General features: G+C 41.3%; 1 long non-coding RNA gene and 1 pseudogene across 2 annotated transcripts; both read right to left on the bottom strand.

Moving 5' to 3' along the window:
• Positions 1 to 4,559: 4,559 nt before the first annotated feature.
• On the bottom strand, positions 4,560 to 5,932 carry LOC118225756 (annotated as a pseudogene).
• Positions 5,933 to 7,071: 1,139 nt separating this feature from the next.
• On the bottom strand, positions 7,072 to 12,603 carry LOC118225152. 2 transcript variants are annotated; one of them, XR_004764777.1, is made up of 5 exons: positions 12,529 to 12,603; positions 8,055 to 8,182; positions 7,522 to 7,645; positions 7,255 to 7,362; positions 7,072 to 7,150 (listed from the first exon to the last, which is right to left on the bottom strand). It is a non-coding gene; the product is annotated as an uncharacterized LOC118225152 (long non-coding RNA). The 2 variants fall into 2 exon arrangements; XR_004764776.1 differs by having other exon boundaries at positions 7,099 to 7,362.
• Positions 12,604 to 15,151: the final 2,548 nt, after the last annotated feature.

The raw sequence follows: 15,151 nt of genomic DNA, 5'->3' as shown, positions 1-15,151 counted from the left end.
TGCGTTTCTGAAGCGTTTACGCCACCGCACCCTTTGTCACAGCCACTGTTTTACATATATAGCAAACCGAAACTGCTAAACGGTGTACGCTCATCAGACTGTACAAATTTGCACAAGGACAGCCATAATCCACAACTGTTTCTTACAGGGTCACTTCGCATTTCTCACTCTCATAAATGGTAAATGGACTGCATTTATATAGCGCTTTTATCCAAAGCGCTTTACAATTGATGCCTCTCATTCGCCAGAGCAGTTAAGGGTTAGGTGTCTTGCTCAAGGACACTTCGACACGCCCAGGGGTTTGAACCGGAAACCCACCGACTGCCAGACAATCACTCTTACCTTCTGAGCCATGTCGCCCCATAATAAAACGCTTTGCAAAAAGAAATGATATCTCATATAAAACACATTTTCAGCGTACACAAATCCCAAGTTACTCACACATACAAGACATACACCGTCTATAATTCTTGAAAGAATTGAGGAAATATTGGGTAGCATTGCTTTGGAATACATCTTATTTAATTTTGGTGAGGCAAGATAGCCTATATTGTTTGTAGTACCGTAACTTGGGGACATTTTGATATCAATACTTTTAATGGCAGGCCTGGATTTTGGCAGTCTGAATGAATGAGTTATAGACGGTGTATGTCTTGTATGTGTGAGTAACTTGGCATTTGTGTACGTTGAAAACGTGTTTTTTTATGAGATGTGTTACACTGGATCTGGCTAGCTCACTTTACTTCACTTTTTTAGCTGCATCAGCATAAGATACCTGGTTTTTTACTTTATATTTCTGCACCTCTCTAGCTTGCCTTTGAACAGGGCATCCTCCAAAAGCAGCACTGTGTTCACCGCCACAGTTGCAACATTTGATTTTTACATCTTGACCACATTTTCCATATTCATGTTCACCCCCACATCTTGCACATCTTTGCTTTCCTTTACATTGTCCAGCAGTGTGTCCCATTCTTTGACACTTGAAACATCAAGTGCTGGGATAAACTCTCTGACATCATAACTCATATACCCCATTCTTACTTTCTTAGGCATAACATTTTCAAACTCAAGGACTACTGACAGGCTATCAGTTTTCACACCCTTCCTATGCGTTTGTAGTCTTGTAGCTTTCACCACCTTTCCTCCTTTCAATTCCTGGATTATCTCATCCATTGACATTGACAAAGGTACATCATAAATAATACTTCTAAGCTTTGCTGCATTCCCTGGGATATGAGAGCTGATCCTTTCTCCATTCAGTGTTTCCGCAATGAGAATCTTATCTCTTTGCCGTTAATCTGTAGCAAAAATCAAAAGCTGCCTGTTACTTAAATATTTAGCAAACTTGATCTTTACCATTTCTTTCTCAATTGCTTTCGTCAGTTTTAGTGGGTGAAAATGCCCTTCTTCTTTTCTGAATGTTACCATCACTTTCCATTCAGTTTGTCCATCCTCCTTCCTCATACTTGTCTTTGTAGCTCTCACTTTTTTGGCCACGCCGCCCAACTCCAAACCAGAACAGCCAGAACTGTCAATCCTATTTCTCCTCTTTCTAGATGCATCCTGCCATGGCATATTATCGCTATTATTGGGCTAGAACAGTGACAGTTAAATTTTGGCATCGAAAATAAAATTTGGCATTGAAAACAAAACCTGAACTGAAAAAGGAAAGATTGAAACACTTGTATTGGAAAAAGTTGTATTGGCACTGAAACAAGTATTGGCACTGAAAAAAGTTCCACTGAAAAATAAAACACAGGCATTAAAAAAATTACAATCTTACAATCTTATTTTATTTTGATATTTTTTGCGTTATGATGTGTTTTATAATGTCAATCTTCAGATTTTTTTCTTCCTGTCTGTCTTTTTTCAGTGAGTTTTTTTTTTTTTTTTTACGCTGTCATGGTGGCTAATATCACAAGACTAGTAGAGATGAATGCTGCTGAGACTAAAGATTGCAAAGTCAAGATACAATACCATGGAACAAGAAATGCCCCGTCTCATCAAGGAAAAGAAGGAGCTGAAAGAAAAAGTAACGAAGTTGGAGCGGTGCAAGAGACGCTGGAACCTCAAAATACATGGTCTGAAAGAAAAAGATGACAAACACATCCGAGACATTGTCATAGATATCCTGTCCAAAATAGCACTGCAGTGGGCTACCTCGATGGAAACAGTGGTTGATACTGTTCACCGCCTCGGAAGGAGAGAAGAGGGGAGACACCGTCAGGTCATCCTGCAGTTTGCTATGAGATACCATCGGGATGCCATCTGGAAGCTGTCCAAAAACTCCAAGATCTGCAAAGACTTGGGGATTCACTTCAAGCAAGACTTCTGCAAAGCCGACAGAGAGGCTCACGTGGCTGCATAGCTGAGGATGGAGCAAGCCAGGGCGGCAGGAAAGAATGTGTACTACAGAGGACATGTGGGCTACATCAATGGAAACAGGGTTACTCCAGATTAGATAGCCTAAACGTAACAACGTGCCATTTATTTCGCACTCTCAGACGTTTGAGAGTCCTACCTCAGAGGTTCTATGTTAATACTCACATCTTAGATGTTCTCTTTTGAAACCGTAACAATGTCCTAGGATTTTTATTGTGTGTTGTAATTAAAAGAAGTTTTGTTATACCTATTAATAAGGCGAGGGAGATGGCATGGCAAAAAATAGCTGACAGACTAAATGTGTAAGTTATACAAGCCTACTACTATTGTTTCATGTTACATGTGTATTTCGCTTTGTAATCATCTTATTTCTCTATGCTCTTTTCTTTTATCTATTTTATGTAAAGTACTTTGAATTGCCTCTGTATGAAATGTGCTACACAAATAAACTTACCTTGCCTTGCCAATTATTAATAAATGAACATTCAGATCACTAGACTGTGTGGCTATATTATCAGTAGGCTAGATAATATCAGATGTATGTTTAAAATAATGGTGTAGGCCAACTTAGGAGAACCAACATAACTACAATGCATTTAGGCTGTTAATTAGCCCAATTGGGTGAGGTATGTGAACCCCACTGACCTAGTAACCCTTGACCTACATATTCATTCTTCACTGTTACATCTCAACAGGAACCATCTCAACAGCTAAAAAAGAACATGGCAACAAGTCAAAATCAAATATAAAAATATCTTCCAGAGTGGTAAGTAGCCTATAATGAAATGTATTTGTCAAAATAGGTGGTGAGCTGTAAATATGTACCATTTTAGCCACCAAAAAAAGACGGAGGCCACTGCTACTGGTGGAGGACCTCCACCTGAAGACCTCACACCGGCAGAGGAGCTGGCGCTGAGCTGCAATAGAGGGAATAGAGGGGGGGACCTCTACAGAGATAATTCCCCTAGGTGCTCGGGAGCAATATGTAGAAGGTATTGTCCATTACTTTCCCTCCACAGGTGTCAGTCTCTCAATTGTAATAACTAACTGTACGCCTATATCTGTCAGTGACTGGAGACACCATACGTCTCCTCGATCCCCGACCTCAGACGCTGAAGCCATACCTGACCCATGTGTGAGTAGGTCCTATTCTCTGGTAAAATCACTGTGCATCTCATGCAATCCTGTCTTCTCTCGCTTCAACAACTGCAGTGTTCCTCTATTTGCAGTTAGATGGCCCCAGCACATCTAGGGCCTTTGATGAGGAGACAATGTCTGCAGACACAGAAATACCAGAGGTAAGCCCAAATGTGAAATGTTTTGGATGTGTCTGCAGTCTAAAAATTATACTATTAATTATTAACCATACACCCTACTGCAGGATGTGACGGGAACAAGAACTCCATCAGCAAGGAGTGAAGTAAGTAACTATTCATATTACTATTACCAACTACATACTCAGCTACTCTGTGACACATTTCCTCTGTCACAGGGTGTACGTGCCATATACAAGCGCAAGCTGCTCCTCTGTATTGAAAGCGAGAAACTCAACATGGAGTACAAGAGGCTCGACATGGAGTACAAGAGGCTGCAAATCAAGAAGGTGAAGTTGGAGATAAAGAAACTGGAGAAGGATGTAAGTATAAATTCTAACTCAGCAGAAGGTCATGGTTTGGACTGTATTTAATTTTCTGTGTTTTGACTCCATAGCTTGAACCAAATGAGTGAATTAATACAGAAATTCAACACAACTTAGGCACACGTGTTTATTAAAATCGTACAGTACATGCTAAGTTCTGAAAAAAAGGGATAACTCCAACAAAGGTCACCACAATGGGGATTAACTGAAATATGTGTCCTTGTAAAGGTCCCTCACTGTCCTTCCATCCATCGGTTCCTGAAGGGCCAGGTCGATGTCCTCCCATTGCTCCTCCACCAACATTGTGGGCAGTCTTTCCCGGCGTATAGTAGCAATGTTGTGTAAGGCAATGGCTATGTCACATGCCCGGTCAGGAGTAACCCTGAGGCCTTTCAGGCACTGGAACCACTGGAAAGCAAGAAAAGATTTGTGAGCCTGAAAAGTTGTCCAGGAGGAAATGTGTACAATGTATTGAATTAAGTATTATATGAATTTAAAACTGCTCTATGCCTGAAATCTGGCATGGTGCCTGAGAACTTTAAGCTCTGAACCTGGATTTCAGTTGGCCCAAGGTCATCTCTATCCGTGCCTTCGTTTTTGTATGGGCATGGTTGAAGGCCCTCTCCGCCTCTGTTCCTGGATCTGGGTAGGGTGTGAGCAGGTATGGCATGCAGGCATAGCCTCTGTCCCCAAGCAGGACTCTATTGAACTCCCCTGCAGAATAAGAAAAATGTTGGTTAGATATACATGACATTCTTATTGTTCAAGTACATTACAGATCCCCTCCACACATGCATTAAGACTTATAAAATTGGAATGATGTGTGCCTGATACGGCTTTCCAGAATAAAGTATGATGACCACTTTGAATTCCTTAAGATGACAGCTACACCTTACCCCTCATTACAGATTCCCAAATCTATGCCCATGCAATATACATGTTACTTCAAAAGTGAAAACCCTTGGGTAGTAACAACATTCTCTTGCCTTGTGCAAACCTCTGTGCCAGTGAGGATGCTCGGAAGATCCTTGAATCATGTACAGAGCCCAGCCATTTTGCCTCGATGTTGGAGATGAGACAGCCTCCATCGCAGATCATCTGTAAGCATGGAGGGTGACAGTCAATGATGTGGCACACTTTGCTTGGCAGAGCATTAATTTAAGATTGCTCAGCATGACTAAGACGGGTGGATGCAGTGGTGTCTTTCAAAATGTAAAATCCAGTTCAGAGTTATGTCCCTCTGCCTGACAATGTATGGACAGTTGCCCCCAGCACATACCTGTACATTTAGGCTATGGAAAGATTTCCTGTTCACATAGTCCGCCTCCACAGGTCCAGCTGGGGCCTAGATGCACACATGCAGTCTATGGCGCCTATGACATTGGGGAAGCCTGAGGGAGAGGATTAAGTTAATACAGACATGTTAGCCTGTATGCTACTTTACATGCAGGCCTATTTTAACTGTCACATACCTGCAATTGCATAAAACGCCTCCTTGATCCTCTGTGTGTCAATATGGCCAGGGCAGGTGACAAAGATGTTGAGGAACTGCTTCAGAGCAAGGTATACCCTCCTTATCTCCCGGCATACAGTTGCCTTGGCAAGACCTTCAGCATCACCCACATTGTACAGAAATGTCCCACAGGCAAAGAACCGCAGTGCAATGCAGACAGACTGCACAGTGGTCAGGGCTTGGCTATGGTGTGTGTCCTTCCTGAAATGTGGTTCCAGCAGGCTACATAGGTAGACTATGCTGGGCCTGCTGAACCGGTACCTCTCCCACAGGTACTCATCAGGGAAGGCGAATGGGTTCCTCCTGTCCCTGAAGACCCTTGTGGCTGGTGGTCTGAATGCTCTTTGTACAATCCAATCACCATCGGCCACAGGGTCGTCAATGAAGGGACATGCCATGGTTGGCAGGAAGGATTGTGGTCCTCTCTCTCTCTCACTTTCTCTTTCTCTCTCTCTCTCTGTCTGTCTGTCTCTCTCTCTCTCTGTCTATCTCTCTCTGTCTGTCTGTTTGTGTGGGTCTCTCTCTGTCTTAGATGCACTGCTTAAATGGCCTAGGCCTATGTGGATTGACCTCAACTGACCGTTATTTTACTAGCCAGTTATTTTACTGGAATGTGGGTGGGAAATGTAATAAGGCATTTTTTTTATGTAACCATGTTCTTTTTACCTCATTTTATGTTCAGCACTTGGAGTTGCATTTCATGTGTGACGTGCTATATAAATGAGGTTTCATTGATTGATTGATTGATTTTGGAGACAGTGAAAGTGGTGAGACATGATTTCCATGTGTTTTTTATTTTTATTATATGACATGAGTGATGTGAGCGCGGAAATCCACCTGACGGAACTGTTTCTGCCCGTCGAACATTCTTTGACACACAGCTAAATTAAGCTTGACAGTTAGCCTGCTCCGGAGCAGGCTAGTTCTGCGGCATAAGTTACCATGGTTACTGAGCGGGGATTCATATAAGCCACAGTGATGGAACGGAACTCTCACTTAAATGAGCTAGACTTATCGAAATAAGACAGGCTTTTCCTTAATCCGGCTTGATGGAATACCCCCCTGCTTGTCTGCATTTACAATATATCCGTCTGGTGTTTCTCATGGAATACAACTGATAGCTTCTAATGATCAATGAGTTTATGACAATTTAAGTATTCATGTCTAATTAGAATATTTTTGATTAAACTCATTTTAATCTTACCGAAGTCTCTCGAGTAGCCTATAAATCTCACTCCTGGTTTCAATCTCACACCAACGCTATTTAAATATAAATAGCGTTGGTGCTTTCATGTCACTGAAAAGCAGATAATGATTGTCCACATTCAAACATTGAGTCATAATTGTGGACAGTTAAATGCCAGATGTAGTTGAACACCAAAGAATCATAATTCCTCAGGAAATTATGCAGCAATGAGATGTCAAAATTTGAATAGGCTTAATAAAATGAGACAACCAATTGTTACAATAGATTTTTCTTTAATCAATCATCCAAAATAAATACAATCAAGACTATCACATTTCTCCAGCTTTTAATGGTGAAATCCACTGGCCATGGCAAATTCTGCCGGATAGCAGCTGAAGCCCTCATTCTTTTCCAAGATCCTGGTGATGACCTTTAAAACAGAAAACACAAGTCACTAGTCCCCTTTACACATCACTCTTATTGTTTATCATGTAACCAATATCAGTCAGCAATAACTCAGCATTCACATCTTACCTCTTGAAGTATGACATCAAAGAGGTAGCCCATCATGTTGATTTCACCTCCGTCAATTTTTTCTTGCACACTGGTAGCAGATGCTATCAGCTTCATGAGCTTGACAGTCTAAAGATTTAATACATTTACATATTTAAAAAATCTGGCAATTTATTTTGTATTGCACTTTTCAAAACCTTGGTTACAAGTGTTTTACATTTAGATAATATTAAAGAAAACTGTTAAGCTTTGCAAGAACAGAGTAAAACAAATGTCAGATTAATTTACCTGATTAATTTACCTGACTCTACACAGAGTTTTTGGTGATTTGCTCTAACAGTGGGGGAGGTAGGTATCTGCTCTGACAAGAGGATTGTCTCAGCTATGCAGGAAGCAGTCAGGTAGAAGCAAACTGCAAACATAGAATGCATATCAGGCCAGTGCTATATGTACCACAATTAAACCATCAGTGAAACTCCAGGATACACTGGTATATTTATAAATCAATGACAAACTATGTTTAGCATATCCACCAATTTACCCACCCAGATATAATTTCTGATTAACAATGTTGTACATTTTCAGCTCTCATAAAATGCCAATAGTACAGATTCTGATGTAGTCACCTGAAAGGAGATGGCACAGTAGAATGGGCACATCCAATTTGTTCAGATGCAGGGCATAAACAATATGTAGAGTTTAAAAAAATGTCTGATGTTTAAACAGACTAGGCAGAATTTGTGTCATTTCAAATAGACTGGAATATGGGTTAAACATCAGCATACTTTGAGATGCACTGTTTTGCATGTATGTCCACACACCTCTGAATGTTTGCCTTCTTTGTTGGTTTGAAGGTTGGGCATAACAGGCAGTGGAATAAGTGTCTGCAGCAGATGTTGCATTCTTTAATAGTTGACGGAGAGCCAGCATTCCATATGGATACATGCATCTAAAATGAATATAGATTTAATTATTCTTTACAGTAACATTTATGTGTTCCAAATTGTAATTACAAGGACAGTGCTCATGATATCACTTCACAGCAAGGGGCTAATAATTTGTTTAGATAGTAAAAATATGCTAGCTAGCTTTTAAATTTGGATTAAAACCAATGATTCCTAATCAGCGGTATATGCACCCCCAAAGACAACGTATGGTAATCAAAAATATTGGGAAACTATTGATGAATAAATGTCAAGATATTCCTTCCAATATTTCAAACTAATGTACCGCCAAACAATGTCACTGTGGCGCAACAAACAATTAGCCAATGTAAACAAAGAAAACAGTTTAAGTAAACACGATTTCGGCATCATAAATGGATGACCAGTTAATAAGAAGGGCATTAAAGGTTTTTGGGGGAAAGCCTGTATAATTCAAATATATAGAAAATCTAGCTAACTTTATGATCGTCTTCAACATGTGGTATATTCGCCCGCACTCATTTTCTCAAGCGACACCGAACGCAGCTGACATTTGCATAAGTTCAGCCATCATCTCCAGAGAATATCCACTCACCAAAGCATTGTACAATAGCTTCCATGTGTTGGTACCATGGACTACAAAAGAACAATCCAAAACTACAATACCCATACACCACCACAAGAGTGACACAGTTAACTCTGCCCCCAACCACAAATTCCAAATATACAATAAGCCAATACTGTAAAACCGGAAGGACGCAATCTCCGATATAAAAGTGAGGATTCGCCATTGTCTCGCTCTCTCTGGTCGTGGCATCACCACTGACAGCAGCTAAGGAGAAGTCTGCAGATGTTTTTTTTTTTTTTTGCATTTATGGAACATTAACCCATCTTGCATCCACAACTACTGATCACAGTTGTAGCATTAGGCGTTTGTTATCCATACTTTCAAGTTAACTTGCAAATTCCCGACATTACGTTGGAGACTGTTATTTTTGGGTGACGCTTGGAGTGCTGAGAACAACCGGTTCTTCTCAATACAAAAGGTACCGACAAGATTTCCCTTGGACAAGTCTTGACAAAGCCTGGACAAAACCTTTCGCTTTAAACAGTTCTGTTGTTTGTTCCATTCTTTCCCCGTTGTCGAACCCCACTTCAATGAACTGTATACGAACAGTTTGTTTGGATCACGTGACTTCCATTCATGGTGTGGGGGTTACGTAATTTCCGGTCCTTCCACTTATTCATTGGGTCCTCCACATGGAGGTCACGTGCTTCCGGTCCCCTCCGTGGAGATCCTCCTGGTGGAGATTTCCCAGTCTGCTGCAGCCAGACCTTTCTCCGTGAAACTGGCTATTGTTGCTGGCAACAATTTGAGGCTTCCGGTTAGAGGATTTCAAACTAAAAGCTCAGTAAATGCACTTATTCCTTAAGTGCGATTTTGTCGTTTGTCTTCTTGTAACTAAAGCCACTTTTCCACTGTATGGTACCGGCTCAACTTGACTCTACTCGACTCTACTCGGTTTTGGAACCAGGTACTTTGTTTTCCACTGCAGATAGTACCCCCGTCAATGTACCTGGTCGTCATAGCGGCGCCGCATGAAACTGCCGTGACGTCATCTTCAATGCGACACACACAGGAACAATGGAAGATATCAAAGGGATGGTGTTCTTGATTCTCGGTATGTGGCTGTTTGCCACAGCAAGGAGACAAATTTTGTTTCAGAAGAGGCTGAAGATAGCAAGACAAAAGACTGCTGAAAAAAACAGGAGAGTTTGGGAAATCCTACATCAGAGCTCAGACGACAAGACGACTCTGGTTGCTGGATGCAGTGATGATTCTAGTGACAATTCTCTCTGACTAATCAGTGGTCTGCAGTGTTTTCACGTGACCTTTTGGTATCGCCTCAGCTCGCTTGGAACCTCAACGAAGGTGATACCAAAAAAAGTACCAGGTACCATCCACAACTTTTGCCCGACGGAAAACCAAAAAGGTCAAGTAGAGTCGAGTCGAGTTGAGCCGGTACCATGCGGTGGAAAAGCGACTTAATACAGTTGGATATAATTGCACATTATATACTCATATTTAAATGCATACCTTTAACATTACGCAGTCATTTCTGGAAAATCACGTTCCCAGCAATTGTTGCTGGTGTTTTAGTGTAGCCCGACCATGCATGTCCATACACTCTCAGTTCAGTACTGGCTCATTGTTTACCAGATTACTGCCAAAACTAAAAATTGTTTCCAAATGAAAGGGGGTATACATTTACTCTACAATTCAATTCCAGAATTACATTTTTTTTTTTAAATTTAATTTACATTTATTTATTACATTTATTTAATTGTAAATTTACATATATTTTTTCTGGCGCAATTCATAGGAATTTGTCACAATACACTTTACATTATAGGGCGACGGTGGTAAGGAAAAACTCCCTAGGTGGTGTGACGCCCCGCCTCCTGCTCCTACTGTTACTTCCTACTGCTTGTGCTCTCCTCCCCTTTCAGGAAGTGGCAGCAGAATGGAGGTAGTTAGTGGGAGGAGGTTCACCTGGGTGGCTGGTCTGGAGAGCCTATTTAGCACCCAGCTCAGTCTGTTTGACTCTCTCTCAGCTCCCACATGTGCTCCTGGCTTTTGTTTGTTTGATTTATCATTCAACTGGGTGTTATTTTCCATTCACCCATGCACTTCCCTACACCACTGATTTTTACTGATTTTGTTGCATTTTCTTTACTTATTTTTGTAAATAGTTTGAGTTAATGAACAGACTTCTTTTGACTGACAACCTTTTGTGTGTTCTCCCTCCTATCGTTGTCTGAAACGTGAGTCAGTTCATGACAGTGGGGAAGGAATAAATTGTAGGAGGAACCAGAATTAAGAGGGGGAGCCCATCCTTTTCTGGCTGGCACTGAGCAACACATCATATCAAACCATCCACAATAAATTCTGAATAATCTGGTTGCTAGAATGGAAGGGGTGCAGGACTGGTTGATATTTAGGATCCTGTATATGTTGCATCTTCGTTGTCTTTAGTTCCATTCATAAATTATTTTTCTTTTCAATAGCTTTCCTGCACTTAGCTGATGCATAACTGATTATCCAACCTCAGCAGGTGGCCCTAAAAGCCTCCCGTACAGTTTGAATAGAGGAAATAGAGTCTACATTTATAGTTAAAAATTCTTCTATTTTCTTTTCAATAAGGGAGATAAAAGTATCATCTTTTAACAGTGAATTATTGAATCTCCTGTTTAGATTTGTTTTCGTTAGCAATTAGGCAAAAAGTAATTGACTGGTGGGCATGATCTGATATACAACTATACTATGTATTTCACAATTAATTACATTTTCAATAAGACAGTTGGATGTTAAGAGGTAGTCAATACTACAATAAGAGTTGTGCACCTTGGAATAGATGTATATTCACGGAAGTGAGGATTCAGTAATCGCCATACATCAGCCAATGCCAGTGATTCTAACAACTCTTTAAAGGCACTTGATAGTGTTCTGTCTATTGGAAGAGGATGGCCCGAGTGGTCTACTAACACCTCTAGTGCCTCTAGAACCTGGGAAGGAGAACACTTGGCCCACCCATCTTTGCTTAAATTTGAGTGATTCTTCCATATTAAAGTGGGTCTCCTGTAATATGGCTATATCACTATCAAGGGCCTTTAGATGTGACAAGATTTTATACATTTTGGCAATGTTCTGTGTGTGTGTGTGTGTGTGTGTGTGTGTATGCATGTAATGTGTGTTTGTGTGTGTCTGTGTGTGTGTATATTCTGCCAGGTCATATAGAATCCACCCTGTGCTGATGTTTAAGTGAGAGTACTCGGCACTGCAACCGGGGGGGTAGGGGAGGAGGAGGAAAGGGAACACGTACAACACAGATAACAAAAGACAGAACATACACTACACCAAATGGCACAGACAAAACATAAAAACAATCATGAGATGAAGTACCCCCCATCCCCTATCCGTGAAAGTAGGGTATAGGCGCCGAATTGCTACATCACACAGACCGATAATAAGAAGAAAGAAAGAAGAAAAAAATATATTATATATATATATATCAACCTTATTAACTTGCTAAATATTAAGCCGCAACACGTTTTTCCAAAGTTTGCTTAGGCTACATGGCCGACTTTAGACCTCACCTGAATCAGCATAGATACAACAAAAACACACTTTCTTGTCATCATATTCTAAAATTAATCCATTCCATAACCCATTTAATGGGAGTATAATTCTGTGGAGTGCCACAAGTTAGACAGTTTTTACTCCAGACTTGAAAGTTTGGGCCAAAAAAGAGATTGAGAGATAAAGCATAAACAGGTGGGACAAAAAAAGCAAAGAAAAGAAGTCACTTACAGTTTGTATGAAAGTCACCCACTGGAGGAAAGGAAACAAGCAGCCAAATCAAAAAACATCTGGAAGTTCAGCAAGGTCGCCTCCGGTGATTTGTATTTGAATGTCTTTCCCTCAATAGTGATAACAAACTTTGCAGGATGAAGTAATCCAAAACGCAGACCGGTGGTCTTTACTTTGTCAATGATATCCTTGTAGGCAGCGCGTTGTTTTTGGACCTCCACTGCCAAATCCTGTCTTTTTGTACGTCGCTTTGGATAAAAGCGTCTGCCAAATGAATGTAATGTAATGTAATGGACGAAACGATGTCCCTCCAGAGCAACGTCTGCTTCTTTCTAGAGACCTGTCTGTCGCCCCACCGAAGCAGGCGCACGATGATGGTTCGAGGGGGTTCGAGGGGGTTCTCCGGGGTTCGGCTTGGGTCTGAGGGCCCAATGAGCCCGGTCAATCTCGGGGAGCGGGTTGCCATCTTCTAAATCCAGAATATATTGGAGGATTTTGTTTAGGAAGCTGTCCAGGTCTCCTGCTTCAGCGCCTTCCTTCAGCCCGGTGAGTCTGATGTTATTCCTTCTTCCTCTGCTCTCGAGACCAGTAAGCCATTCACGCAAAAGTTCCATGTCCTTGGACAGTTGTTTTACCGTCGCACTGTCAGTGTTAGCTTGGTCTTCTAGGGAACTTATACCTTTAAAGTTAACGTTGGCTATTCCAGTAAACGTAAATAATCACTGAAGCTTTATCACTGAAGTTACAGTTAAATCAGTTTTACCGCTGGGGGTAACGTTATCTAGGTTAGGTTATCTAGCATGCTGTCTGAGCGTAATTAGGGGTCCATGCAGCGAAGCTAAAAGTGTCTGAGGCTTAGCAACCAAAAGTCCTAGACCAAACAAATTTGGTAGGTGGGTTTCTATCGCCCCCCCACTATTCAGGCACTAAAAATCACCTATGTCGCCAGATGGTGGCGCTATAACAAAGGGTCATGCTTAAAAGGCCATAACTCCCACACCACAAGTCAGATACGCGCCGGGCCATCTAAGTGTTACGACATGCCATCTAAGTGTTACGACGTAGTAAAGGCCTTTACAGCAAGCGGCTAGGTGACATCCATGGTGACGCAACTAAATAATCCGACACTGTCGGGTCTAGTTTGAAAAACAGGTTTTTCTACAGGGCTTTTTCAGTTTTGCCCCAATCAGCCCCAATCAGCACCAAATCCGATACCCTCAGGGGAACAACCTACATAAACGCAATATAAATGGGCCCAATCGGATAAACGGTATGGCCACTGTCAACCAACGAACTTCTACGAAGCGCGTCTCTTAGCACAAAATTGGCCATAAGTCATCAATATTTTATACAATCATCATGATATTCAGTAGATATGTTGGGTGAAGGTATATGATCATGAGGAAAAAAACATTTTAAAATCGCTCAATAGGGGGCGCATTAGTGCCAATGCTTGGACCCCTCCCAGCGCCTCTTTTTCTTTTTTTTTATGATGTGTATTAATAAAAGTACCATAATGCACATTCAAGTTGCTCAGGGCAAGTCAGGAGAGATGGGCTGCTGGTTGTGCGTTATTAGCTCAACTACCAATTACAATTCAGTAAAATTATCTTTTGACATAAAAAAAACTATCTGTCTTGAACTGTCAATTCAGTTAAATTATCTTAACTGGAGGGAGACTTAAATGTGTGTTTACAAGAAAGCACAATCCAGCTTGTAAGCTTTTTTTTTTTTTTAAATAACAGTTGATTACCCTGTGTGTGAAAATGTGTGGGAGGACCAGCGATGGTTATACTTGGAGAGTAATGGTAATTTTATTCTGGTTATTCCACTCCTTTGCAAGCTTATTAGAAAATATTAAAAGTATATTGTGATGCTCCTATATTTATACACGTAGCGTGAACGGGAACACATTTTCAGCAGGACTTCGTAACACCCACCAGCCGCCAACCACATATTTTTTTGACACACCCCCAAGCAGCCAGGCAACATGAAGCGACGCGTCGACACGTGATGTTTGACACTGCAGTGGACGTGCACTGTAAGGCTGAGACAAACAATGGTATGGCTTGGTGGAGGAGCAGCGATGGTGTAGCTTGGTGGAGGAGCAGTGATGGTGCTGCTGGGACCAACGATGATAAGACTGGGAGCAGTAATGGTGCAGCTGGGAGCAGCGATCATGTGGCTTGGTAGACAAGCAGTGGTTGTCCGGCTGGGACCTGTGACCGTAAGGCTTGGTGGAGGAGCAGCAATGGTGGTGTTTTCCTCATAAATTGTCTGGCCTGGCTTCTATTCCCAAGGTGTCCTGCATCTGTGTTTTTGCTTTTCCTTCTCTCCTATATGTGTCAGTAAAGTAGGAATGACGTTTACTGTGATGCCATACAGTATATTGTCTACATCATTGAATGATTTAAAATACCTCATAAACATCAGAAAAAAATGAGTCTTATGAAACTATATTATTAATCTAATATGATTTGTATATCACATTATTTGTCTACAGGAAGATTCAGAGCAGGAGATGAAGGCACAGGAGCAGCAGGATGAACCTGACTAATGACATGAATAACAACCCTGCTCTATAGGAAAATGAGTCAGGAGAAATAACCCTTACAGCGCAGCA

The sequence above is a fragment of the Anguilla anguilla genome, chromosome 4, assembly GCF_013347855.1.
Source record: "Anguilla anguilla isolate fAngAng1 chromosome 4, fAngAng1.pri, whole genome shotgun sequence".
NCBI classification, from domain to species: Eukaryota; Metazoa; Chordata; class Actinopteri; order Anguilliformes; family Anguillidae; genus Anguilla; species Anguilla anguilla.
This window is presented reverse-complemented; position numbering and strand designations above follow the sequence as displayed.